We start from the raw sequence: 26,958 nt of genomic DNA on the forward strand, positions 1-26,958 counted from the left end.
TTATTTATGTAACATTCAACATTTTTTTTTTATTTATGTAACATTCAAACATTTATGTAACATTTATTATGTAACTATGTAACATGTAACATTTATGTAACATTTTTTTTATTTATGTAACTTTTTTTTTTTATTTATGTAACATTTTATTTATGTAACATTCAAACTTTTTCTATTCTGGTGTGCATATGTCAACATTTTAATAGCAGGAGACCAATGGAAGCTGTTCATAAACACCAAAGCTGGAAAAATCTGCTGTGCCATTTTTTTATTACATACTTGGTAGATTAGTACATAAAGTGATTTAACTAGATAATTATTAAATATATAAGGCTTCAGGGTAAACACCTATTATGCATGGATGTGAATTAAGATTTCACAGTAAAAAGGTTCTTCCATTGTTATCTGCCAAACAATTTGAAACCTGTTTGTGCTGAAAGAAATAGTTTAATTTTGTAGTCACCTGCTGGATTTGAACAATAAGGAGGCTATTCCTCACAATGTGTGGCAGGTTGTAGAGTGTAAGGCAGAGACTGTGGAAGCAGTGACCTGAGGTAGAATACAGCTCAGGCATTTACTAACTTGGCAGTCTTGGGTCATCATGGAGAGCTGTAAGGATTAAATAAATGTATGTAAAACACTAACATATTGTCTGGCAGATAGACACTCAAAAAACTTGGTAGCTAATATTAGTCAAATGGCTCATCCAGCTATAAAAACTGAGCTTGATTCTAATAAAAATAGAAAATAGATTGCTCAGTTACAAGAGACACAAATTTGTCCAGACCCCAAAAACATTTTTGATTGATTTATCAAATTAACTCAGGGCCTTTTACAACAGCAGCGTTCCAAATCCTGACATAGGGAGAAAGGGGAATATGGAATGTGGAGCATGGTGCCAGGGATAAATTAAGACTTTATTTCATCTCGACTCAGAAATGTCTAGTGCCCTCCATAGGTAATTCAAAATAAAAATTTTATTCAACTGCACAATAAAATTTTAGACTTCTGTTGAATTTAAAATAGTTTCTAGATTTTTCTAATTGCAAAGTTCTGGATGTATTGATCACAGTGTTTTTTGGAGGTGGGAAGCTGAGATGCTTGTTCTCTAGAAAGATGAATAGGCTCCCTGTTGGATGATGCATCTCTGAGTGAGGTTGACTGTGGAATCTTCTAGAAGATGGGGCAAAAGTTGGGGGTGATGTCTAGAGGTGCTGAGTAAGTGAAAATGCTGCCTCTGTGCCATGGTTGTCATGCCCAGGAATCTGGGAACCTAAAGGGCTGTGCCTTTGCTTTAATGTAAATTTCCAATAGGTCATCTATGCTCCAGAGAATGGCAAGAATAATTGCCATCCTTGAACCTTGACGTTGAGTGTAGAAAAAAAAAATCCCCAGGAAATTTGGTAACCATAAGCAGGTTCTCCTGTGTATTTTGAAGCCTAAATTCATTCTACCCGGGGGATCCAAACAAGCCCTCAAGCCTAATGTTTAGTTTAAAGTTGCTGAGCTTGATAAAGCATCTAAGTGAATGGCAGGAAAGAAATGTAAATTATATTTGGGTGAACCTACATTTGGCTCAACCATCAAAAATTTACTGCATCAAAAAATTATTCAAGGAGTGTGAGTCTGGAGTAAAAAAATCACAAAACACACCAAAAATACCTTGAATAGCCATGTCCCATATGAGAAATCATGTATCATCAACCTCAATAATAACTAAAAGATATACATTAAAATCAAGAGCGAGATACAAGAGTGGCAAAAATTAAAAGATGAGATGTGGAACAAACGGAATATTTAAAAGTCCATGGTTCAACTTAACTGATTTGGAAAACAGTTTGGCATATGATAGTAAATGTGAACATAGGCATCCCTATTTTTCAGCAACTCTACTCCTCGCGCTATAAATCTAAGGGAAGCTATGCTTTATATGTCCCAGGACTCCTGAACCTGAATACTCATGCATGAATGTTAAGAGCAGCAATGTTTACAATGGCAAAATGCTGGGGAAATCCCAAATGCCCATCAACAGTGACATAGAGGAAAAATGTTGTATATTCACATCATGTAATACTCTCCAGCAGTAAGAGTGAATAAAATACAGCTGCACAAGACAACGTGAATCTATCTTAGGGACATAACCCTGAGAGAAAAAAAATTAAGTCTGGTTTCATAACCTTGAAAAACATGCAAAGTAGGATACTATGTTTGAGGATATTAACCAGTGTGGTAAACTCTAAAGAAGAATGAGGGAATGACAAAACATAAATTTGGTGTTTACAGTTGTCTTTGGGGTCAGGACGAACAGTAGCTGGTATCAGTGATGGACATGTGAGGGCCTGAAAGGTCAAGGATGTGTCCTATTGCTTATACTGGGCGGTAGGTACACAGTGCTTGTTATATTGTAAATCTTTATCCCTAACACAGTGTTTATAAACATTCTTACTGTATATTCAAGACAATTTTTTTCTAATTTATAAACTCTGTAGATTCAAAACTTGCTTGATACCCTTCTTATTCCCATATAAAATATAAAAGCTTCATGATTCCCTTTATCTTTGTTGAAATCAAAACTAATTATTTTGTGAAAGATTATTTTCACATTCATGAATTAGTCTAAGAAACCCCTATCATATAAAGAGGCTATCTAGAATAGTTTGTTTTTAAAATGAGGAGCCTCATCTTGCAGAATACGTGACAGAAATTCTCATATACCACACAAGGTATTGCTCTCTTAGCTGAGGTGACTAGCTATGATTATTCCCAAACACAGGTTTTTTTATTAGTTGAAGATGTTGCAGGCATTTTTATTAAAGACGTTATGTCTTAATTGAAATGACATTGATCAATAAAAAGTTTCCTTCAGCTTTAGAATTATTCATTGGGTTATATATGCATCTGATCTTCCTTCAATATTATTTAAAATATACCTTTTCAGTTGCTGTGATGGGGAAGAAGATATGTGGAGTTCTAGGGAACTATGAAGCAGAAGAAAATGGGGTAAACACACACATGCATTCAAGTCCCCCTTCTCGGTAGTTAGTGTCTTTTAGCACAAATGAAGGTGCTAGCTAGAAAACTAGCCTCTGTCACGTGCTCGTCACTCTCAAAGGGCACATCCAGATTCAGCAGGAGAAACGTGGGCAGTCCTTGATCTCTATGAGAACATTGTGTGTCCTTCCCCTTTAAGTGAGAGCTACAATGTATCTGATAAAATCTTTGCTAACAGTAATCCTCAGGCAAGCAGAGGGATATATGTCAGTGATGTGTTATGTGCAAGGTTTCCAATATTGAGGTGGGAAGAAAAGACACTTTATAATTGTTGATATTCCTCTGGAAGACAAATTATCTGTTAATATCATGTTGGAGTTCCCAGAAGGCCTAGCACTGTAGTATTTTATTAGTGATGTTCTGTAAGAAGATATGTATTGAATTGTATTATTTCACTAAAAATAAAGTCCACACAGTTGGGATATGCAGGTTTCCCTAATAAATCCAAACTGTCATCCCTTTTTTTCTCCCTAGTCCATTTTCTTTTGACTTTTCTGAATCTGTGGCTAAGCCTTGTTGCTGTTATCCAGAAAGGTATGTTAATGAAACATGTGCATATATATTTGTTTATGATCAAATCTTGCTTTTTTGTTTTTTGGAAAGAAACACAATTCATAGAGGATTTAGTACATTTGAGACTTCCAGGGCAGGATTATATTTTGAATATTTATCTTTTGTTCATTTCATTTCCTCTGCTTCATAATTTTCCCTAAGCTGCACATAGCTTCTTCCCAGCCACAAAACCTAATTTTGTTTGTCTAGAAAGACGAAAACAGCATTATGAAGAGTAACGGTATTTGTGCTTTCTCTACACTTCTCAATTCAGAGTAGAGGCATGAAATGGAATATAGCAATCCCTGCCCCTCAACCCTCATTTTTGGGTTCCCCTTACATAAAATTAACCTCTATGTGAATTTACTCCTGTGTAACTTTTTAACAGCTGTGGGAAAACTGAATCTAGTCTAGGCAAGGCAAGTGAATTTTGATTCACTTCAGGTAAAGTTAATTATGATCTAGAGGGAACTTGGAGCTGGAGGTATCAAATCAGGTGAAGCAATGGTATGGGCCTAGAGATTCTGAACACTGAGTCTTTAAGAGAATGGAAGGAAGGTAATGCTTCCTTTAAAATTGGCCTTATAAACATGTTCTTGAACATGTGAAATGTGCTTCAATAGAGGACAACCTCCTAGAATTATTGTAGATGTGCCTCTCTATTCATTTCTGTACCCCAGTGCCTAACATGGTGCATCACATAGTAGCCACTTAGTATATATTAATTGGATAAAAGAAGAATGAATAGAATAAAATGGATCATATAAAAGAAACAAAAATCAGACCAACATCAGATTTTTCATATGCAACATTGGATGCAAGAAAACAGTGGAGTGCTTTTAAAGTATTAAAAGCACTGAAGACCTAGTACTTGATAGCCAGCTAACTGTTATTTAAATGCAAGGATATAGTATTCTTTATCATACAAAGCCTCTGAAACTTTGCTAAAGACCCATGCCAGTAACAGTTTGCATAAATATTTAAATAAGAAAATAGGTAAATATTAGATGTATTAAGAAATATATGATGTTTTAAAAGTTATTTTATTCTTTGTTAAAAACTGTAGTTTTAAAAATTGCTAAGAGAAAAGAAAAAGAATAAACATATCTAAGCTGATACAAAATTAAAAGTGGTATGATAATACCATTATAACACCAAAATTAAAAGTCCAGAATGATAATACCAGATATGCTTGGGGAGTAGAAGTCAGTGAATGTGATATGTGCTGAAGTGTTTGTTTTAAAAATAATGGAAAAAAATAAATGGAGAGGATAATTATTTTTTAAAGTATAATAGAGAAGATCAAATTGAAATGAAATAAAATGTGGAAACAGGTTCAAATATATCAATAACTACTATAAAAATTTAACTGAAAAAAATCAAGCCCAAATGATTAAATACAACATGATTATTTTTTAAGTTAAAAACATCATACACATATGCATATATAAACACCTTTTTACATGAATGCTTAGAGATGCAATAAAACCGTAAAATAGAAAGGAAAGGAAATGATAAATGTGAACTTCAGAATGCCGGTTGCCTGAAGAGGTAGTTCATACGTTTGGGGTTGAGGAAGAGCATACTGTCAATTCTCTATTTTTTGTGTTGACAGGGGGTTTGCTTATTACATTATTAAAAATTACTAATTATCTAAGTATAGCTTTTGAATTTTCTAACTACAGTTTACAATAGAAATCAGTAGTATAGTACTCTTTACTACTAATTTAATATTTGTACATTTCCACGTCATATTGTATAATGTTTTAGCGAATACGAAAACATATGAAAAGGCTTTCATAGGTGTAATCCTGCTCTCAAGACTTATAAACTTATTTTCTGCATTAGCACAAGATCATAGAATTTTCTACCCCAAATTCTTTTCCCACGAGAATTCTAGGCAAACCTAAACATCACAGGTGAGGTGGAAGAAAATGCATATACAAAACAGATGTATTTTCCAATTCAGAGCTTCCTTATATTAAAGTTCCTGTTTAATTAATTTCACACAATATTATCTGGTTGACTTACTCCCTCTCTCTAAACACCTCTGGGAATATCTGAAATATTGTACAGATGCTCTTACCTAGAATTACATTACTAAGTGTCATTAGCATAAACCAAGATTCAATATTAATTTAGTGGTTGGAGCTTGGAGCTAACAAACCCCCTTTTTTCACTCACCTCCAAATTCCTGTTTAATGGCTTCATGCACTGGGAGATTCTCTGTAGGGACTGCCTCCTTCCCAAGTGAGGACCCCCTGAGGAGCTTGACTTCCCACTCTCTGGAATCCACAGGTCTCCCCATGAGTCTCTACTGCCTTGAACATGCTGGCCTTTTTTGAAGACCTTCTTCCAACAAGTCCACATACTTCCTTTCCTAAGCCTTTCCCACACTGCACAGTCATTTTTGGGAGATTAAGGAAGGGAAGAGAAAGCATTCCAGTAGAGAAAGGGCTCTATATAAAGGCAAGAGGAATCCCAGAAATCTGGGATCTTATGCACAGAAAAGATTGGAGACCTATAGTACTTCAACTTTAGAAATGAAAGGGTGAGTGCTGCGTGTAAGGTGGAAAGAGGCCACCCACAAAGAGCCTGGAGTGCACGCTAGAGTGAATAATCATCCCACAGGGGAAGAGGTGCAGATTAGGATTTTAACCAGGGGACTTGGTTGTGGATTGGGTTTGAGGAAGATCAGTCTTAAGGCAGAGTAGAAGACCCCACCTCCAAACTGCTACCTTTTACCATAGGATCCCTTTTTATTTTGTTGGGGAGTGGGGGTCCTTTTTGTTCTAATTGTCATATATGTTGTAAATCTCCACAAATCCTGTTTGGAAAAAGGTGTGAAAAAAACCATGATAGTATTTATTTAGTGATTCCAAGGTATCAAGCACTTTAATTGCAGTTTCTCATTTAATCCTTACATTAGCCCAATGAGGTAAATGCTATTTTATTACCACCCCCATTTTACAGATCAAGAACATGAAGCATAGGGGTCAACTAACCTGTCAAAGATCACACACCAAGTTGAAGTGTCATGTCAAAGCTGTCTAAAAGCAGAGCAAGTGTTTTTAACCACTACGCTTTAGTGCTTTTCACTGAAATGTGCAGTGTGGCTTGTAGAACTTAATTATACTATACCTATATGAGGATTTCAGGTATTGAGGAGCTGCAGATTGCGCATGAATGAGCCCTGGGAGATTCAGGGCTTTGCTCTGAATATTGCTGATGCACAGCAAAGGAAATATAAAATGTGTTTACTTGGCTTTCAGCTAACTCTTCCTATGGATATTATTTCTGTCCTTAATATAAATGAGCACCTGTTAATGGGCTACAATGTGTTGTAGGTAGTTAGCTAAGCTCATTTAATATATAATTTATTGATGCGATTGTTTTACGAAGACATATCTAATGAGTGGGTGGACAGTTGGGTGGACTCTGGGCGGAAGGTAACAATTTCCTTTTAAAGCCATGGCTATACTCTAAGACTAATGAGGAGCTTTAAAATAGCCGACCTTCTTTGAAAAGATCATTGCCTTTTTTTCTTCTTAATGATGCCCATTCAGACGTTAAGTATGGTATTGTACATTTGATATATACGCATGTACTCTCAAGCCCAAATTGGAAAGGACGCATTTAAATTCCACACAAACATAGTTATAATTATTCCCTGGGTAGTGCCTGTATTCTCTGAGATCTGCTACCTACAAGCAGAGCCACACCCAGCTCCAGGTTACATAGCATATCAACAGCCTCAAACTCAGCAACCGGTGGGGCCTGGAATTATTCTTGCTGCCTTTGGCACGCAAATACCCACAGACTCACATCTTTTCCCTATTTCTACCATGTTAATCAAAACTGTACAATTGAATTTCTAGTTGGCTTTTTTTTTGGGGGTGTGGTGGTTGGGTTTGGGTTTGGGTTTTTGTTTTTTTTTGTTTTTGCTCTGCAGCTTCCTCCCAGACTTGATACAATCCACTTCTCAGTTGTTCATTAACTAGGGCCCCCAAAACAGTTGATGGCCTCCTCTCTGAAAGTCCAAACACAAATTCTATATAGTCATCATCACTGTCAGTGATCCTGTTCTAAACGACATCATTATCTACCCACCAATGCTGGGCTTTCTTGGATATTGACTAAAATCAGATGGAGTTTACCATGTTCCTTTGGGCCATGTATAGAGGAAGCCTCTGGCTCTGCGAAAGAAATAATACACATCCAGGGGCAGAACCCTAGTCACACCTAGCCCCCGCTCCCTATTTTTTCTCATGAGCCTGAGTTGCTGTGGAACCAACATGCCTCATTCATGCGAAACACACATTCACTCCTGCTTCTCTCTTCCCATCCAATACTTAGTGTTTCGTGCTTATTTTGAGCCTGTACTGCTCTCCTATCTTTCATCTCCAATCCATCCTACATATCTCTGTCAAATTGATCTTCCCAGAATTTCACTTTGTTTATACTATCCCTTTTCAAAAAGACTTCATAGCTTCCTGTTGTCTGAAATAAGCTAAAAAATTTTAAGTCTGACATAGAATACCCTTCACAATATAGTGTTTTTAGTCTGTCCAGATATCTCCTCTGTACTTCCTCACTCCTACCCCATATACTTATCCAACTTGACTGGTCTTTATTCTCTAATCACTCACCTTGACTCTTCTCCATAACCCCAACCCCCTATTTCTTCATCTGTTTCCATTTACCAGTTTTTCAAGGCCTTTTCCTCCAAGAGGATTCCTTTTTTAAAGAATCTTACAGTTGAAAGAAATCTTTGAAGTCATTGAATCCAATAATTTGTTTCATGATTTGCTCCCTTCCAAAATATGCTTTGTTAATGGTCACCTAATTTCTGTCTGGTGACAGGGAAATTGGTACCAGGGCTAAGACTGCCAGGGCTAAGACTGTGTCCTACCTGTATATTGTCAGTGTCCGGTACATTTTAGAAACATTATATTTGCTTGAAACATATTTTCTAAATGAATGAATAAATGAATGAATGACTATCTCTTGAGGCAGGTGTCAGCAGACTTTTTCTGTAAGTGGTCATGTTGTAAATACATGTGGCTTGGTGGGCTGTGGGGTCTCTGTCACAACTACTTAACTCTGCTACTGTAGCAGTAAAACAGACATAAACAATGTGTAAATAAAGAGCATAGACTTGGTGGCCAGATTTGGCAGCCTGTAATTTGCTAACTTTTGTCTTAAGGCACAAGCCATCTTGACAGTTTTTAGTGTTCTTCCTCATGTTATCAATACTTAAAATATCTCTAGCTAAAAGTTTATGATGCTTATTCAGATGTTCCAAAACAACTCTCATGCTTCCTCTGATCATGTTCAATTCTTTCAGCCATTTCCTATATTTTTTTGATTTTCTTCACTAACTTAGCCTTCGCCCATATTGTGTTCCATTTGTTTGTGGATCTCATAAAATCTGGTATCCAAAACAAAAAGCAATACTCCATATTGAAATGACAATGGGAAAGTAATGCAGGCTCATTTCCTACCTTCCTCTATATGCTACAGGTGTAATAATAAAGCTTGCCATGGTATTAGTGTATGGGGGAGACACATCACATTGCCTGTTGATTCAGAACTCATACTGCAGCTCTATAATCTTATCTAAACCATTCTATATTAAGTAGTGTTATCTAAACCATTCTACATTAAGTAGGAGAGGGGGTGAGGACTGAGTACAGAATCTCATATTTTTTATTATATTGCTTTCTTATTTTATTTAAAAAATGATATTAAGGACTAGTTTATAAATAATAAAACACCTATAATGATACTCATCAAATGCGTTGTGTTACCTTTAGTTCATCACTCAGTTAATTGTGATCTTTGTCCCATCCACTTCTCTCGCTCATTTTATCTTTCCACGTATGTACTCATTTACTCATGCCAAGATATTTATCAGTTGTTTCCCACATGCTGGTTACTATGCCAGGCACCAGAGACTCTTCCTCAAGGTAGAGCAACTATTTCCTGCCTCACTGTGGCAGGTTAGGTACGTTTCTTGGAATTTTCTTGTCTCAGTTTATCTGATTTTGTCTTGTGTTTATCACACTAAGCACTTAATGGAGTATTGCTGTGGAATAACATGAGTAAACCAATCAGGCCAAGTATGTTTAAATAGAAGAGTGTAATGATGTCACCCAGAATTAAGAATAAGTGATGTGGAATTTCTTCAGGAACAGTTTCAAGAGACATAATGATTTCCAGACAAGAGACTACAGAGAGATGATGACCACTGAGTTGAACCATTCGCTGGTTGTAAAGTCCTAACTGCATTCTCTCAAAATTACATAGAATTAAGTAACTTCTGCATTCTGATTGTAAAGCTTGCCTGAAGTAATATTTTACTGGACCGTAAATTGTTCTGACTACATTTCATGCCTGATAAAATCCTTACATTTATGGTAGAAAATGTAAGCCTTTGTTCTGTAACTAATCCTTTAAGTTTTCTGAAACAGAGCTGTTTTGAATTTCTTTCCTAGAAAATGGCATGATTAAAAGTATACTGTTCTTTGAAAATAGGCTAGCATAATTAGGAATTTTGGTCAAACTAACCAAATTAGTCTTGACTTATATTTTATAGAATATATATACACACATATATGCATATATATGTGCATATATATTTTAATATAATATTATAAATTAGTAAATATGTATATATATTTCTGTATCTACTAATTTATCTCAGTCTGGAATTCAAGGGGTATAAATATATTAGTTTAATGTTCCAATGACAGTATAATTATAGCTATTGGGTAACACTGAAGAATGCTTTCTGACTTACAGGCTTAAACATATCATTATCAGCTGTGTTTACTGTCTAGACAAAATTATGTTGAAAATTAGAGTAAACTGTTCTTTATGGGAGATGGGAAGATATAATGAATAGGATATGGACTTTAGAGCCAGTCATACCTGTATTCAGTTCTCATCTCCATGGCTTCTGAATTTTAGATTCTTGCTTTATGTCAGTTTTCTTGACAGACTCTGAGATGGAGCTTTTGATGCAGGAAGTTTGTTGAGGAGTGTGCTTGGGATCAATATTGTTATAGGTGTCCCGAATAGAGAAAGGGGGGCCTGGTCTTTGTACCCATCTATAGATCAGTCATTAGATATGAGCTGCCTGTGGGAAGGTGAATTATCTCAGGTAAAGCAGTTACCTTTGGTAGAAGGAGGAAAATTCCCAGAGAAGGAGTCAGCTGTGAGCCACCAGGAGACAACACTTCAGGCAGATGGGGGATGAGGGCCTTGTCCTGAAGGAGGATCTGGGTAATGTCCTGCAGCATTGGCTCTTCATGCTTCATGTAATAAGTTTATTGCATCTTGGGACAGCTTCTTCAGGATTCTAGTGAGTCACCTTTTCTGGCAGAGCCTCCAAGAGGAAGGTTAGAACTACAGCCCCTGCCCATGCAGCTAGTCTCAAGGCCATAGTTGATACCTATGGTCCTCCTATTGTTTTCTCTCTTCTCCCACACGTTTTAGAATTCCCTCATCCTTAGCCAGCACCTCTGGTGATCTACATGGCTTACCTTGGGGGTGGAACAGGCCATTACTAAGGGGTCTGAACCCCTCCTCACCATTCCCTTCTTAGGCCATGACTACTTCACTTGTCTATTTATTATCAAAAACAAGGAAATTCCAAGAAATTCCCTATAAATCACCTGGATACTAGAAATTCTTCCCTGCCTTCGTTGTCCGACAGCCCCTCCTCCTGATCATCAGTTTTCCCTGATAGTATGATGACTTCTCTCCTTTCTGCTAGTCTCCTGGCACAAGGAACCCAACGTGATTGGATGTAAGGTGTATCCTAAAGTTCAATGAGACCCCTACTGTGTCCTCTCATGGAAGCATCCTTCCTCTGAAAACCAGGATATCTGGATTCACAGAGCCTAAATTTGTGGTACAGAAAGCACAAATTCCCCGCTTAGGGCACTGGGAGTGATGCCAATTTCGACCACTTCTGCTTCCTCCCCTTGGTCTCTAGACTATGGATTCTATCTATTAGGGATGCAGTACCAAAGAATGGTCATTGATTTAGTGTGTTTCCCACATCCTTTAAATGGCACCCGTCGTTGCAGCATGTCATCTCCAAGCTGGTGGTTCAGCCACACCTCCAAATGCTGTTCCATGTGTCTGTCAGGTCAGCAGCTTCTGGCTCATGCAGTATGTATCGGGATGAGTGGATCCCATGATTATATATCTATTGCTGACATCCAAAGTATTTCGGTCTAAGGTAATATTATGCAGTATCATGTACTGATTGATGGATCAGATACTCTCTAGTTCCTTGGACCATGGTGCTGAACAAGACCCTACAGGCAGATAAGCAAACCCTTATTTAGAATTGGTTTTAGTTCTAGTCAAAATGAATCACTACTCCTGAGGTGGAAGAGATCCAATGTCCTAATCAGCTTTCCATCAAGTGGCTGGTTGGTCTCCCCGAGGATCGTGCTTTAATTGAGGCTCAGCATTGATCTCTGTTACTATCTGGGTGGGCAGCTCATCAGCCTTTCCATGTGTGGGGAAACAGAAATATATATTGATATTATGTGACCTGTATGAAATAGATGCACTCTACTGAAAGAACGAAGGGAAGGTTATTCTAAGGCTTAAAAAATATATATATAGGAGGAGAATGGAACTTCTTGGGCCGGGGTCAGAAGCATAGTAAAGCTGAGAGAAGGACCGAGACTAGATCCTGGAAGTATTCAAGCTGCATAAGATGGTGGTAAGCCAGTGACTAGAATGTAGTCTACTAAAGAAATCACTAATTTATATATTTATTATTCTTCCTTTTTTAATTTCCTGTTTTGTTTGCCCTTAATTTCTGAGGTTCTGTTTAATCTTCATTTCTTTTTGATTGACTAATCAATTTTGCAAGTTAAAAGAACAGAGAGCAACTTGGAAAATGTGGGCAAATTAATCACTTCAGGTGTAAATCATTTTCCTTATTTGTAAAATTGAAGTAAAAATACTTGTCTTGGAATGTTATGGGATATAAAAAAATATCTATAAAGTACTGTACATGGTAGGTCCTCAATCATTGCTTGTTAATATTGAAAAAATCCTAAACAATCACTGCTGAATTCCTAAGGAAGAAAGGATAGGCCTCCCATCTTTGTTTGGGGCACTGGTTGTAGAGATCTGGCAAAGTGGAAATAAGGCAGATAGATAAGAAGAGTTAGTAGAGATCCACTTGCCATCTACCTAGGGGCTCACATAACTCGATTTTTCAGTGACTGACCTGGAATTTTGTTTCTTTTTCTAAATAGTATAATTTTGTGTTTATTTTGGGGTGTTCTTGATTTACTAGCTGTGTCATATTAGGTAAATTCCTCAATATTTCTGAACCTTATAAAATTGTGATAAAAATATTAATTACCAGAATACATATCTGAGATCCCAACAGGATATTTTATTTCAGTGTTTTTCTCTCACCTCCTCATTCCTCAAAGAGAACAATGACTAGAAAACATTGGTTGGGTAAATACTGCATTATCATAATTACAATTTCCCTGAGAAAAGTGGCTTGCAGTTTGAATATTCAGCATCATAATTACAATTTCCATAAGGAATGTAGAACAGTTATTATAAACAACACAATAATCACTTGGTCCATAAGGGAGAACAGATTATCTGGGGGGGAGTGAGGAGAGAGAAGAAGCAAGAGCCTGTGTTCTAATCAGCATTCAAGAGTAAAAATTCAGAACCTGAGAATACATTGTAATAGTCTCTTAAAATACTCTTGTCTGAATTTATCGAACAATCTTATCATGATGGCGAATTTCCAAGGGTTGATTAAGTTCTGCCTGTGTTTTTTCTTTATATCTAATTTAGTTTTATCATTTTTATTAAACATCCTCCCTGTATCTTTCCTCATTGTCATTCATAATTGCTGTGCCCCCAAGAAATTTTAAAAAAAAGCAAACTCACAAAATTGAAAAAGCACAAAATATTTTAAAAACAGTTTAAGAGGAGAGAAAGGTTTATCAGAGTATTTCTCTCTTCACAGTTAAATGTATCTCCTTTGTCAAGGGAAAAAGGTAAAAGTTTTTTTTTAAATGCTCTTTTTACTGCTGTTGCCTTAATTGGCTTTCACTTAAATTTCCTTTTTTTTTTTCCTGTTTTTTTTATTTTTGTAGGTGAGATGAGCAAAACAGAATGCAGCTTTCAAGGTTGGTACTTTTCATGATGTTTTAAAACCTCTCGTTAATATGAAACAGAGTATGAAAAAAGCAGAGCAAAATATGTCCTTAGCTTTTCACAGAGAGCGATTAGAGGACATTATGCTTTTATTTTCCTCACTCATGGATGGAAAAATACAACATAGATTGTTACAAAATGCAATATAGCAATCAAATATAATATCTAATTCAATACTTGACAAAACTGTGAAATTGTAAATATTCAGTATTTTTCCACTTCATCCATTCATCATTCCATCCATCCACCATGCATATATATTTTCAGTGAATACTTATTACATACATATAGTGTGCAAGACCCTGTCACCTGATTTTCCTCTCTTCATACTTTGTTTGGCTGACCTTCACTGTATTCCCAATCCCACACATTTTTCCAATGCTCCTTGATATCTCTGACAAAAAACCTTCACCTATTGTCACAGGTCTTCAATTTAACTTGCTGTATCTGATAAATGAGCCATGTTTCCACCACATTGCTCAGCTAATATATGCTCAGATATGTCTACTCCCAAATAATTGAGGTGAAGAGGAAACCATTGGTGTGACAATGAGAAAATGACTCCTCTCTACATAATAGTAAACTATATAATTTCTTTTACTATTGTGTGAGATGTATTACTATATATAGACTACTATCACATAGTTAAGTAGTAATCAATGTATTGTAATCTATAATATCAGTTATCTTTTCTCAAAATTCTAGTTGTAGTTCTTCTTTCCCTATACCTTTTAAGCAATCTTAAGACTTTCTGACCAAGAACAAGCATGTTACCACTATACATTTTAAACAAGCAAAGCATTCCAGACACACATGAGATGGCTCTTTGTAAGAATGGCAGTGGTAGATTGAAGCAAACTTCATGGGAAGCAAAGATTGAAATTTTCTGCTAAGCATGGTTAGTAAATGGAAATTAATAGCAGAGTACTCATACTAACTTAAGATGGATAAATATTGTTTTAATTTGGGGGACTGTTTTATTTTAATGAGCATTATTACACTTACTTAAAAAAAAGACTTTCTCATTTTCCTTACTAACATTGATTTCCCGTAAAGCATTTTTTAAAAATAAAGTCTTGAGGTCCTCAACAGAAAATTGTGCTACCAGAGAGGTTTTCAGAAACATAACTGTCATAATTGGGAAGGGACTCTAGTGACTATCTGCCAATCTAATTTGATTCATTTAATCTAAAGCAGTCTAAGTTATCTCAGCCATCAATCTATGTAATTATAATACATAATGGGAGGCAGTGAGTAGTGGTTGAGAAGTTGGGCTCTAAAATCAGAGTGCCTGAGTTTGAATCCTGTTTACCCATTTGTGTGTTGGGCCAGCTTGTTAACATCTCTAATCCCTGGTTTCTTCAGTTGTAAAATGAAAGAAATGAGACGACTTGCTTCATAAGGTTGTTGGGGAATAAATGAGATGATGTATTTACAAATCACGTTGGCCTGTTGTAAGAACGCAGTAAATGGTAGTTGCCATTATTACTACTTCGCTATTATTACTGTTACTGTAAAGCGTTATTATTAGGGGCAGGCAACAGCTTCACTTCTCTGAAATAAACTTCTCTCAGGGACGTGATCTTTCATTTTCACCATCAGAGATGTATTCAGTATATGGTCACATTTTGTTGCATGTGAAAGTATAAATAACCTGGGATTGTCTATCAAATTATGCCATCTTCTTGTAGCAAACTGCATCTACTTTTTTTCTAAATATAAGATTTTGATAAATATCACTAAGGTGAGGGAAGTCGGCAATTTGAGTGATTGCTGAGGGGGAGGAGAAGGGAATCAGTAGTAGCAAGGAGGAAGTCACTGGAAGGAGAGGTTTGGTGCCAACTTCCAAATCTTGCTCAGATGGAAACTAGCATTGTCTGTGCCTTTGTGTGCAGAGAGTGCCTTCGCTCATGGTGATGTGAGGCTTGACAGATGGAGGGGAGGTTGCTGCAGATTGGTGGGAGAGAGGAAACCTTCAGGAAAGGTTGGCAGTCATTCTTCCATGGCAATAAAAGTGGTAGGAAATCTGCAGGGCAGAGCAGAAGAACAATATAAAGGGATGCAACTAGAGCCCCTTCCTCTTGGTGAGATCTGCAGAGTGTTTTGTGTATGTATCGTCCGTGTACATTAGAGTAGAAGAGGAAAGCCATCCCTCCCTCTGTTGAGACTGGTCAGTGATCCCAGACCAGGTCGCCAATATGCAAAGGCCATCCAGCAGCAGCCTCTTGGTGCTGGAGCTTGTGGGGAGCCCAAAGGCAAAGGGGTCTGAGTGAAAAGATCCTACTTTGTTCAGCCTCTCTGGGTGAGGCATCAGACAATTCAGAGTCCACTAGAGTGGGGGCATAAGGAAGGAGAGGAAGGGAGATTTGCCAGCTTCCCACACAAGCCCTTGGATTTATTTTGACACATGCTCTGGCAAGTATGTAAACATATTAAACTTCGACTTTTTATAGGGAAAGAGCCCCGTCTGATCCAATGGGGAAAAAATGGCACTTCTAATTCAGTGTCATAGAAATTGCCAGGTATTTCATAATCCAAGTAAAGCAGGATAGTACTAAAATTTCTTAATCTGGCCTCTGAGTTAGCAGGATCCAAAACCTAATTTATAAACACACCTGGATGAAGGGATATAGTGCAGCTCTGCAATAGCAAGTGTTCTTACCCATAAGGGTCTGAAACATCACTGGGTTGACATGTAATTATGGTCTCCAGACTGACTCCACAGTAAATGCTAAAACAATTATCTCTAATCCTGTGAAAAGTACAATGGTTAATAAGAAATTAAAAGAAAATAATCTTGATGGCTCCAGACCCACCTCCAGCAAATACTTACATATTTCATTGAACCTACCTATGACACCCAGTCTTTTCCTGCATTATCCAATGGGTACTCTGCCACTTATATACACTGTAGATGTTTCTAATGGCTTGTGCTATCCACTGCAGGTCTACTCATACCCTTCTGGTGAAAGGAAATCACAATTACAGACTTGTAGATCTAAAAAATACTTTAACTAATATTCATTTTAGCTTTCCTTTTCTTCAAATAATGAAATTCAGGCTCACAGAAGTTAAGCAAACTGTCCTAAGTTATAGAATGACTAGTGTCCAAATAAGGACCACAATCACATTGCTTTACTCATTCCTTACCATGGACCACCCCAGACTGCTTGATGAATAAGATAGGAAGGTCTTGTTTGGGATGGAAACTGTTTCTGAAACACTGCATTCTGTACCATCCTGTTGCCTGACATTGTCATTCACCTTCCATTGTTAAGTCCTTCTCAAAGGGTCTTACTCCCCTGACTATATCAAGAATTCCATAAGGGTGGAGCTCATGGCTTTGATTTCTTTGTATTTTTACCATATTTATAAGGTTATAAATAAGGAAATATTGTACAGTTTATTTTGATTCTAAGCCTTGTCAAGAGCACTGAACGCCTCCCTGTCTTCTTCAGTGAGTTCTATTTACATTATTTGTAGAAGAGCCTCCCCCACGAAGGTGACCAGAAAGCAAATAAATATGACTGTGTTTTGTTTTGGGTTTAGGGCTGTTTTGAGGTTTGTTTTTTTTTTCCAACTCTGCTACAGGATTAGAGCAATGGATAGACCCTAATCCATTCCATTTAGCTGGGTTTACTTGGGCTTAATGATTTACATGCTAAACCATTTGAGGGACTGTTGAGGACAGAGAAAGCCTATTGAAAATGTGAATATATGTTTGAGCAGATAGATAGCAAGCAGGGTCCAGAGGCTAAATATTAGAATGAATGGACTCATTGTTTTAAATACAGGAGAAAGGTTACAAATAAAAAAAAAAACTAATTTCCTTTTTATTACAGATTCTAAACCTAATTTCCCTTTGTCTTTACTGTGTATCTGAAAATAGGATGTAGGTCTTATTTCCATGTCAGAGCTCTTTAATATTTTCACACTGGGAGTGTTGTGTTTGGATTTGAGTACCACAGATTTAGAAGGCTATAAAAAACCTACTTTGCTCTGCTTCTAAATAGGGTGTCATTCAAAAAGCACAGATTAGATAATGATTATTAATTAAAGAGAATTCTAATATTCACTTGATTCTTTCATAGATCATTTAAGGTAATCAGATTTATAACTCACAGAAACCCTTTCCATAATTCCCTTTCTCCATCTCTCCCTTTATTTACACCATGCAATATTTCCAATCTTCTCACATGTCAAAACATTAAACTTACCTTATGCCCCAGTTCTTGCAGTTTTGTTGTGTATATCGCTTTCCCCTTTTCCAACATTTTATTATGTAGTTAAACCTAGTCTCTCTGCCTAAAACCTTCCTTCTGTCTCTCTCATCATTCTGATTTTATCTTGACACATTGTCCAGATTTTTCAATGAGAGAAACTAAAAACAAGGCAGATTGTGGAAATGCTAAGGGTACTCACATGTTAGTAAATCTTGTCCCAGCCATATATATTCTGTATATTAATATACATATATGCATATACAGTATGTGTACACTTATATACATGTACGGTAATGAGGATGGTGATGGACTCAAAATTACGCTATTAGTAGCAGTTAGGCCAAGGCAGTATGCATAGTGGCCAGAGAAATGGATTCACTTATAGTTGAATTTGGTGATGAGGCATTATTAGGGTATTACTATTGTTATAGCATTGCTAAATTTAAATGTACTTTTTAATATTAGCAATTGTGTAATTTACTCTAGCTTTAAATCCTGGTCTCACCTTGGGAAGACCTTGGGAAATTTTTCTCTTTTCTTGTTATTTTTTCCTGGTTTGTTTGCTTATTTATTGATTTTTATTTTTATTTTCTTCATAAAGGAGCTTAGTCAAGTGAACGATCCCAGTTTAACATGTGACAAAAAGCAATGAGTCCTCCAACATCCATTTCCATTTCGCTCTTGAAGGAGCTGCAAAGTGTGTTAGCATTTTTGTTTTCAAATATCTGAAGGAGTCTCAGGTGGAAGAGAGGTGTGATTAAGCTGTGGTGCCAAGTGATAATATAAGAAGCCAGAAGGCTCAAGGAAGCATATCCAGCTCATTGTAAGGAGGAAGGTTACTATAAAACATGCTGTCCCAAAGCACAGGTAACTTGTAAGTTCCCCCATGGTAGTCTTTCCAGCATAGCCTGAAGATCATGTAATAGGGGTGAAATATAGAGGAAATGCTAAAATTGAGGGGTCAGCCAGGTAACGTTCCAGGTTCTTCTTTCCTACAGACCTGATAATGCTATATCCTGTGTCTACTCCAGAAATGCAGAGACCACCAGGGAAGCAGTCCGTAATTATTATTAGTGCAGTGGCTGCAGAGATTACAAGAGAAGGCAACAGGCTTTGACTGCTTTAAGCAGAAAGAAAAATATCAAAAGCAGATTTGCAGCAATCTCAGCCAAATTTGACCCCAGATTTAACAGTGGGAAACAGTTCAAAGACCCGCATGAACTTCAAGGGAGAGCTTCTAACATCTCATTTGAAAGCAGTGCAGCTCTCCTGGAAAAGGACTGACTCGGGGCTCATTTTTACTATGGAATCTATGCTTTCCTCGTCACACAAGCAGACCCTGATTTATATATATCGTCTGCCTGGGCATATCCTTCTTTTCTCTCTTCCTTTTGTTTCTTAGCCTTCTGGGTTAGTCTCAAACTAGGTGCATTTCCCATAGGCCGAACAGGAAGGAAAAACAGAAAATACTCCTGACCGATGGGAACTTTGCTCTTAGCTCTTGTTCTGATTCTTTACCTCTGAAAGGGAAGATTAAACTCCCACACAGGTGAAAAAACCCTACCCCAAACTACTCTTCACTTCCTGTGGCCTCATCTCCCTGCCCTCCCCAGCTTAGCTTTCTCCCAAGTCCCTTCAATTACCCTCCTTCTCCTCCTCTGCTACCTCTGCATCAACCCTCACCCAGGCCAGCCGGAAGCCCTTTTTAGGATAGCACTGTGCCTCCAGCATCGTGTATCATAGGATGTTGCAGATTTGCCTTCTAGTAATGGTCCTTCTTGTTTCACTATGAAGCCTGTTTGAAGATAGGGACCACCTCTGCGGCCCAGATCCAGCTCTTAGCTTTGAGCCATATTTCTATTGGCCATCTCATTCCTAGGCAATTCATGCCAGTTAATTAATTCCAATTAATTTTCACATTCTGATCCAAGTGGCATTCAATCTTCTGTCCTATTCTTCTCCTACCAAACTACCTTTGTTCCAGCCACACTAAGCTCTTCACATTCTCTCTCTATTAAGAATGCCCTTCCCGCTTATCTCCTCCCTGGCACACACTGACTAGTGGAACTCAAATATCTCTTCCTCCTCTGTGAAATCTTCTCATACTTTCCTATTCAAACTTAGACAGGAATGTCTGTGTGTTCCCAGGACATTTGGCTCATACTTACATCACAGCACTTAACATGTTGTGTTACAATTTATGTTTTTGTAAGTTTACCTTCCCTACTTGTCTTCCCAAATAAAAGCATCCTTTTTCTTTTTGGTATTCACAGTACCTAGCATAGTGTGTGATTCGTAGCAAGAATTCAATAGATGTTATTTGAATGAATGAAATAAATAAGTAAATGAATGAGAATATATACTATAATGTGTGCCTTTTTAAACAACTGATCTAGAGAATTAGCTGCTAACAGAGAAAGCTTCAGTAAGCATCTTGAACATCTGGACAATTGTAATGCAAAATATTTACTTAGAAGGCAAAGAGATGGTTGTTTTTCCCTGAGGAAATATAAAAGAATTTTTGTTTCTAGGAAAATTACATTGAAAAACAACCTGTCTACAGTACAAGAGATTAAGTTTGTATCTTCGGGGACATTCTCTTGTCTTTTTATATTACAAGAGTGAACAAGATTTAAACCATGCTGCCAGTGTGATGATGTTGCCAGACAGCTAATAAAGAGGAAGATTAGAGAGTTGTATAAAATGGCAGGTGCCTCGGCTGAGTCCCCGTCTTAGACATTAAACACAGAACAAAGTGACGCTGTTTCCTGAGGACCACCAAAAGTGCTTGATGGCAGCTTCAGAGCATGGTGGCATTTTGACTGTGGTATTCATCTTACCTTGTATCTCAGTTTGGAAACAATCTAGAGGAAAAATGAAGCAAACAGCAGTAGATGGTTCTCAGAACAGAGAGACAGTATCTTTACAAAACCAAACTCTTGCACAAAAGAATGAAAAATTATTTCCACTTAATCATTGACCATACATCCTTTGCTCTCATAAAATAGACTATAACATCCAATCATGTAGAGCATCTCAAAGAGTCAGAGGGAGCCTACATTCTACAGTTCACTTTATATTTCAGTCTCTCAGGGAGCTTAGAATTACTACTATTTTAAGATAGAAGAGAAGTGAAGTGGGTGATATTTCTCCTGGTGAATGTGACCATGAGCAAATACAGAAAATACATTTTTGTACCCAATGAACATAATTACAACAAATATTTCCTCTTTTGAGCTTTCTATAACAAAAAGGCAATTACAAAACCATCTCCTATTTGGGGATAAAAGCAGTGCTGGAAACGTAGTGTGAATATGAGCTAGAAAAGAAGCGCAAAGCAAAGAGACAGGCGCAGATTATACAATAGAGAAGGGTCTGGGTTTAGAAAGGAAGAAAGGAGAGAAACATTTCTCAGCACTTACTAAGTGCTGAGCATTGTGCTAAGTGCTTTGCAAAGAATACATCATTTTATATCTTTGTCTAATGTGAATAATATGAAGGTAACAAAATATCAGTGTGTATAGTATAAAACATTATTGTAGGTAAAAATTATCTTATATATGAGGCATTAATATCTGTAGAAGAGTTTTCCAGTTTATACCAAAGAAACTCAAACACATCATATAATGTTGGACATATTTTCAGGACTTAGGCTTGGGAGCCAAATCCAGGAGTTCAATTTCTTTACAGGATAAGAAGCTGAGTTAAAAAAGGGTGCAAAAACCCCCTAGCCTTCAAGATGTAGGTATGGTTGTAGATATAGATATATAGATATAGCATGTATAGAATTGCCTAATATATTCCAATCACATGCTAATTATCATATAATAAAATATTTTAAAATGTTCTGCTTAAATCTACACAAAAGTAATTGTCAACCTCAAAGTTATCTAATGAATATAGAAGTCTCAGAAATTGATCATGAAGACAATAGTAGAATTGTTCTTAATGTACAGTTTGTCTGAAATAAAGATTTTTTTCAAGTGAACATATCCATGTAGCCTTGTCTAACTAGCTAATGTTAGTGAATTCCCAGATTGGTGGGGGTGATTAATTTGTGATCCCATCAGAGGACAAATAATAATAAATCCCTTGTGTTCTACTTTTTATAACTGGTTGTACTGAGTTTCTTCATATTTCTAAAGAAACTCAAACCTCTGTTAGTGTGAGTATTACCTGAAGGCTTGTTATTGAGAGCCAGAGATAATCCAGGACTTGGAAGACATGTCCTCATGTCCTGGATTGGCTCAAATCAAATTACATCCCAGCACAGGGGCTGTGCACTGACCCTTCCTTTTAAACGATGGCTCATTCAGCCTGGTTTTCTGGTTTACTCACACACCATTTCTTTTCTCGATTTTCTCATCTTTGCTTCAGTTCTCCTTCTCAAAGGACTATTGCTTATGTCTCATGGTTATTTCACTTATCATTTTTCTGGGATTCAGCAGAATATAAACTCTGGAGATGAACTATCTAGGATTGAATCCCAGTATTTTTATTTACTGTGCTCATCTTTGGATGAGTTGCTTAAAATCTCTAAACTTGAGTTTCTTTGTCCATAAAATGGAGAATGCATCCTAAGACTTTTGTGAATCGTAAATAAGATAATCCGTTTATCATGCTTGATGTGCAGCAGATACTCGGTTGGTATTACTACTATAATTATGATTACACTGGGATAGGGGAAGAGATGTGGATGTAGCTTCCAACTTGTAGACTTCCTTTGAACTTTGACCATATGGTTAAGCACTTCCCTTGAGTTCTGACTTAGAAAATGAAATGCAACAGACATCTTTTCTTTTGCTCAGATCTGCGAGAATTAGAACCAAAGTAATATTGTCCTAATTAAAAAAAAAAAACAAAAAACTTTTCAGATCACTTTTAATTTATCTTAGCTGCTAAAAGAGTAGAGTCCAATTCAAAGCCAAGTGCCTTTTCTTAAAGGATTGGTTTTTCTATTCGGGTTCTTCTGTTACTCAGTCTTTATTCTTGGTTTATTTATAATTTGTACTATGTTCAGTTGTATTTGACTTCTGTGTTCCCTCAAATCCTTTTGAAACAAAACAACAAAATCCTTACTCAAGCCCCAGAAGTGCCCTCTCTCCCTCTCTCTCTCTCTCTCCCTCTCTGTAGCAAGACTATCCACTTACTTTGATCTATACTGGTTCCCTGGGGACCTTTTGAATATTGCATATTCCCATGCCCAGCTCCAGACGTTCTGCGTCTGTACAAAGTGGAGCCAGAAATCTGTATTTTTTAACAAATACTATTCACCCAGGAAATTGAGATGTAGGTGATACTCTATTGCTCTTGAAGAAGCAAATAGGGAAGAGATGGACATGAGTCTGGCTTCTAAAGCAGACCCAATCACTATATGTGTGACCTTTGAAAAATCACTCAACCTAAGATTCAGTTTCTTCATCTTTATAAGATATGGAAATCTATAAATGTCTGTTCTACCTGACTCATAAGGTTACTATAAAAATAAATGAAATAATATGTGCAATGGGAAGAAAAAATCTATTAAATGATTAAATAACCATCTAGTTTCACAGTCTAGGAAAGGAGCAAAATAACTCTGCAGAGGCAGATAGCTTTTTGGTTTGAAAATCAAGCCCCTAAGCTGTGACCTCTGCCCCAGGTAGAATAGATATAGGAGATCTAGAATAGTGTGTTAGATCATGGGTCATGAATCGTAAGGAGACTGTGAAATCAGTTTGGTGGTGGCTCCACCATTTTTTTTTTTAATTGTATAATTTTTAAATGTTACTTTCCATTTACAGTTATCACAAAATATTGGCTCTATTCCCCATATTGTACAATACACCCTTGAGCCTATCTTACATCCAGTAGTTTGTACCTCCCAGGCCTCCACCCCTATATTGCCCCTCCCCCAGTCTCCCCACTGATAACCACTAGTTTGTTCTCGATATCTGTGAGTCTGCTTCTTTTTTCTTGTATTCACTAGTTTGTTGTATTTTTTAGATTCCATATACAAGTGATATCATACAGTATTTGTCTTTCTCTGTCTTATTTCACTTAGCATAATGCCCTCCAAGTCCATACACGTTGCTACAAATGGCAAATTTTCATTATTTTTGATAGCTGAGTAGTATTCCATTGTGTGTGTGTGTGTGTATGTGTGTGTACACATACCACGTCTTATGTATCCATTCATCTGTTGATGGACACTTAAGTTGCTTCTATATCTTGGCAATTGTAAATAATGCTACTATGAACATTGCGGGGGCAGGGAACGTGTATCTTTTCAAGTTAGTGTTTTCATTTTTTTCAGATATATGCCCAGGAATACAATTGCTGGGTCATATGGTAGTTCTATTTTTAGTTTTTTGAGAAACCGCCATACTGTTTTCCACAGTGGCTGCACCAATTTGCATTCCCACCAACAGTGTATGAGGGGTCCCTTTTCTCCACATCCTCACCAACATTGGTTATTTGTGGTCTTTTTGATGATAGCCATTCTGACTGGAATGGAATGGAATGGATAAGATAGGACAGGACAAAACAAGACAGGACAGGACAGAACAGGATAGGGTAGGATAGGACAGAATAGGATAGGGTAAGACAGGATAGAAAAAACCATAGCACATTGCCCATAGGAAAAAGAAGTTTAAACTAAGGTGTCTAATATTTAAATCTGGTTGGTTTTGTGCCATCCTATATCTCTACCTCCAACACCCCACTAGCTTATCCCTATATATTCTGATTGTGTTTGGAAATCATACTTAGGAATGAGGAATGTGAAGTAGTGGCCAGCACGGTGGGTGAGGGGGAGAAGAAAAACTGCAAGCAGACAGCATTCATGGGTGAGATTGTGTGAGGGAATAGGAAATATAGAGAGAAGGATGGGAGAATATGTGCATCTCTAATACCCTCAAAAACCTGGAAGGCACTAGACTTCTCAGATCATGTAGAAAGAAGTTTTGGAGCAGCTTCATTTGATTTTTTTTTAGAAAAAACAATGATCCTAGAAAGTCAGTGGAGGTGGGCAACCAGTTTGTGTAGCAAGCTTTGTAAACTACAAAGCACACTACACAGGGAAGATAGTACTTTGCAGAGTTACTTGCTACTTGGTGTACCCCCTACTCTTCTGTTCCCCAACTACCTCTACTGAAACCAAAGTCTAGGGTTATCATAAACGATAAAGCCTTTCCCTTGTTGCCAGGTTAAAGGAGTGATGCTCTAACATATGAAAGTGAACCTTGAAATTCATGTTTTCCCCTTTTAACAAAAAACATTGCCCTATTTAGTAGCTAGTTATAGTTAAAATCATAAATTTTATGCACTATTTAGTAGTTACATTATTGATCACCATTTTGTGAGCTCATATCATGTGCTAAATTTTGTGCTAAGTAGGTTACAGCTACAATCTCTTCTAGAATGCTAGGAGAAAAATTTTAGTGTGTGTGCTTTATAGATGATCTTCCTGAAGCTGAGAGAAATTAAATAATTAACCTCAATCCACATGAGTAGCAAATGACAGAAGCAGAATTTATACCTAGGTGTCTGCACTCATGTACCTCACTGCCTCAGCTCCTAGAGTGAACCAATGCTTGTGGGCCAGTTTTGAAAGGTCATCACCATACAGAGCATTGATTCTAAGAGGGAAGTGTGCCTGTGAAGTCAAGCAGTTAGGCTAAACAAGCATTGTGCATTACCGTCAGCCTTTGCCGAAAAGGCTCAGTGTCTCAATATCTTCATTTTATAACTATATGCATTGTGAACGCATCGTGCCTTTTCTCCTGTAGATCCTAAAGGGACATGGGGAAAAAAGCAACTATGTATTATTTCTCTTTTAGATATTAATTTTGCAGCATGCTCCATAAATCTGTTTGCATTCTGTCACCCAAAGGGAAGTGATTGAGATGAAAAGAGCATCATGCAAAAAATGTATTTCTGATTGTACAGGGAGTATAGTTAGAAAATGAATTGTTTCATATATTTTTGGAATCTCAGAGCCAGGGTTAGGGCAGGTGTGAGTGGGTCTAGGGGAGAGGGTGTTACTCTGGGATCGATGTGTTTTCAGTTTGTTTGTTTTGCATTTGGCAATCATGAGGGTTGATGTTAATTTGATCCAGAAATTATGCTATATGGAAGGAGGTATCCCTTGGAGAGAGCCTAGTTTCCTGTGGGCAACTTATGCCCAGAATCTATTTGCTGTGTGCATCCTTGTGAGGGCCGAGATGAAAGAATGAGGCAGCTGTGACTGGCTTTCAGAACTGTGAGAATCTGGAGGACTTGTTCCCCAGTTCACCCCCACCTTGCCTGGCAGAGAGCAGTTTGCTCGCCCCCTATTCAAACCAAGCATTGTGCAGAGGTGCAGGAGATGGCCTCCCTCAGTCCCTGCTTTTGGAAGTAAAGTTTTGGGTTAGGTAGAGCATACAGGCAACAGAATTGCTGATTTTCAAGGGCATCTAGCATATGAAAATTTGCATTCTGCGATTCTCCTCTCTCTCTCCCTAGTGTCACAGAACAATCTGGAATTAGCAAGCCTTGACAACAGCTAATGAAAATGAACAGATCACGCAGATTCCCCTTTTGCAGCATTGAATTCAGTCTTTACAAGACAGGCAAATCAGCCCAAATAGCCTCTTTTTTGAATGGATAAAAAAACTTCTTAGCCTTGAGCAGTTGTGTACTAAGAAGAGAGTCACCTAAAGAAGCTGGGCTGTCGTAATGACAATAATACCTAAGACCTATGGAGGGTGTACTTTTGTGCCAGGCATGTCGTCTTCACATCAGCCCAATGGCACGGGTATCACCACCTCCACCACATTCGTCAGCATCTTCCTCATGTTATAAATGAGAAAACTAAAGCACAAAGATGTTACATTTTCTGCCTGTGGCCCATGAACTTGATGCAGGTGTTGTGGGCCCCCTTAGCTCTCTC

General features: G+C 37.3%; 1 protein-coding gene across 4 annotated transcripts in view; it reads left to right on the forward strand.

Moving 5' to 3' along the window:
* Window positions 1-26,958, forward strand: part of LINGO2 (leucine rich repeat and Ig domain containing 2) — a 1,205,266-nt gene that overhangs the window by 783,749 nt on the left and 394,559 nt on the right. For 3 of the 4 annotated variants that reach the window (XM_059924622.1, XM_059924624.1, XM_059924623.1), the window contains one exon: window positions 13,764-13,796. The exons of the other annotated variant lie outside the window; for it this stretch is intronic. The gene's annotated coding sequence lies outside the window, so the exon portion shown is untranslated. The remainder of the gene's footprint in view (window positions 1-13,763; window positions 13,797-26,958) is intronic. 4 annotated transcript variants of the gene reach the window in all.

Source organism: Balaenoptera ricei, chromosome 6, assembly GCF_028023285.1.
Source record: "Balaenoptera ricei isolate mBalRic1 chromosome 6, mBalRic1.hap2, whole genome shotgun sequence".
In the NCBI taxonomy this organism is placed as follows: domain Eukaryota; kingdom Metazoa; phylum Chordata; class Mammalia; order Artiodactyla; family Balaenopteridae; genus Balaenoptera; species Balaenoptera ricei.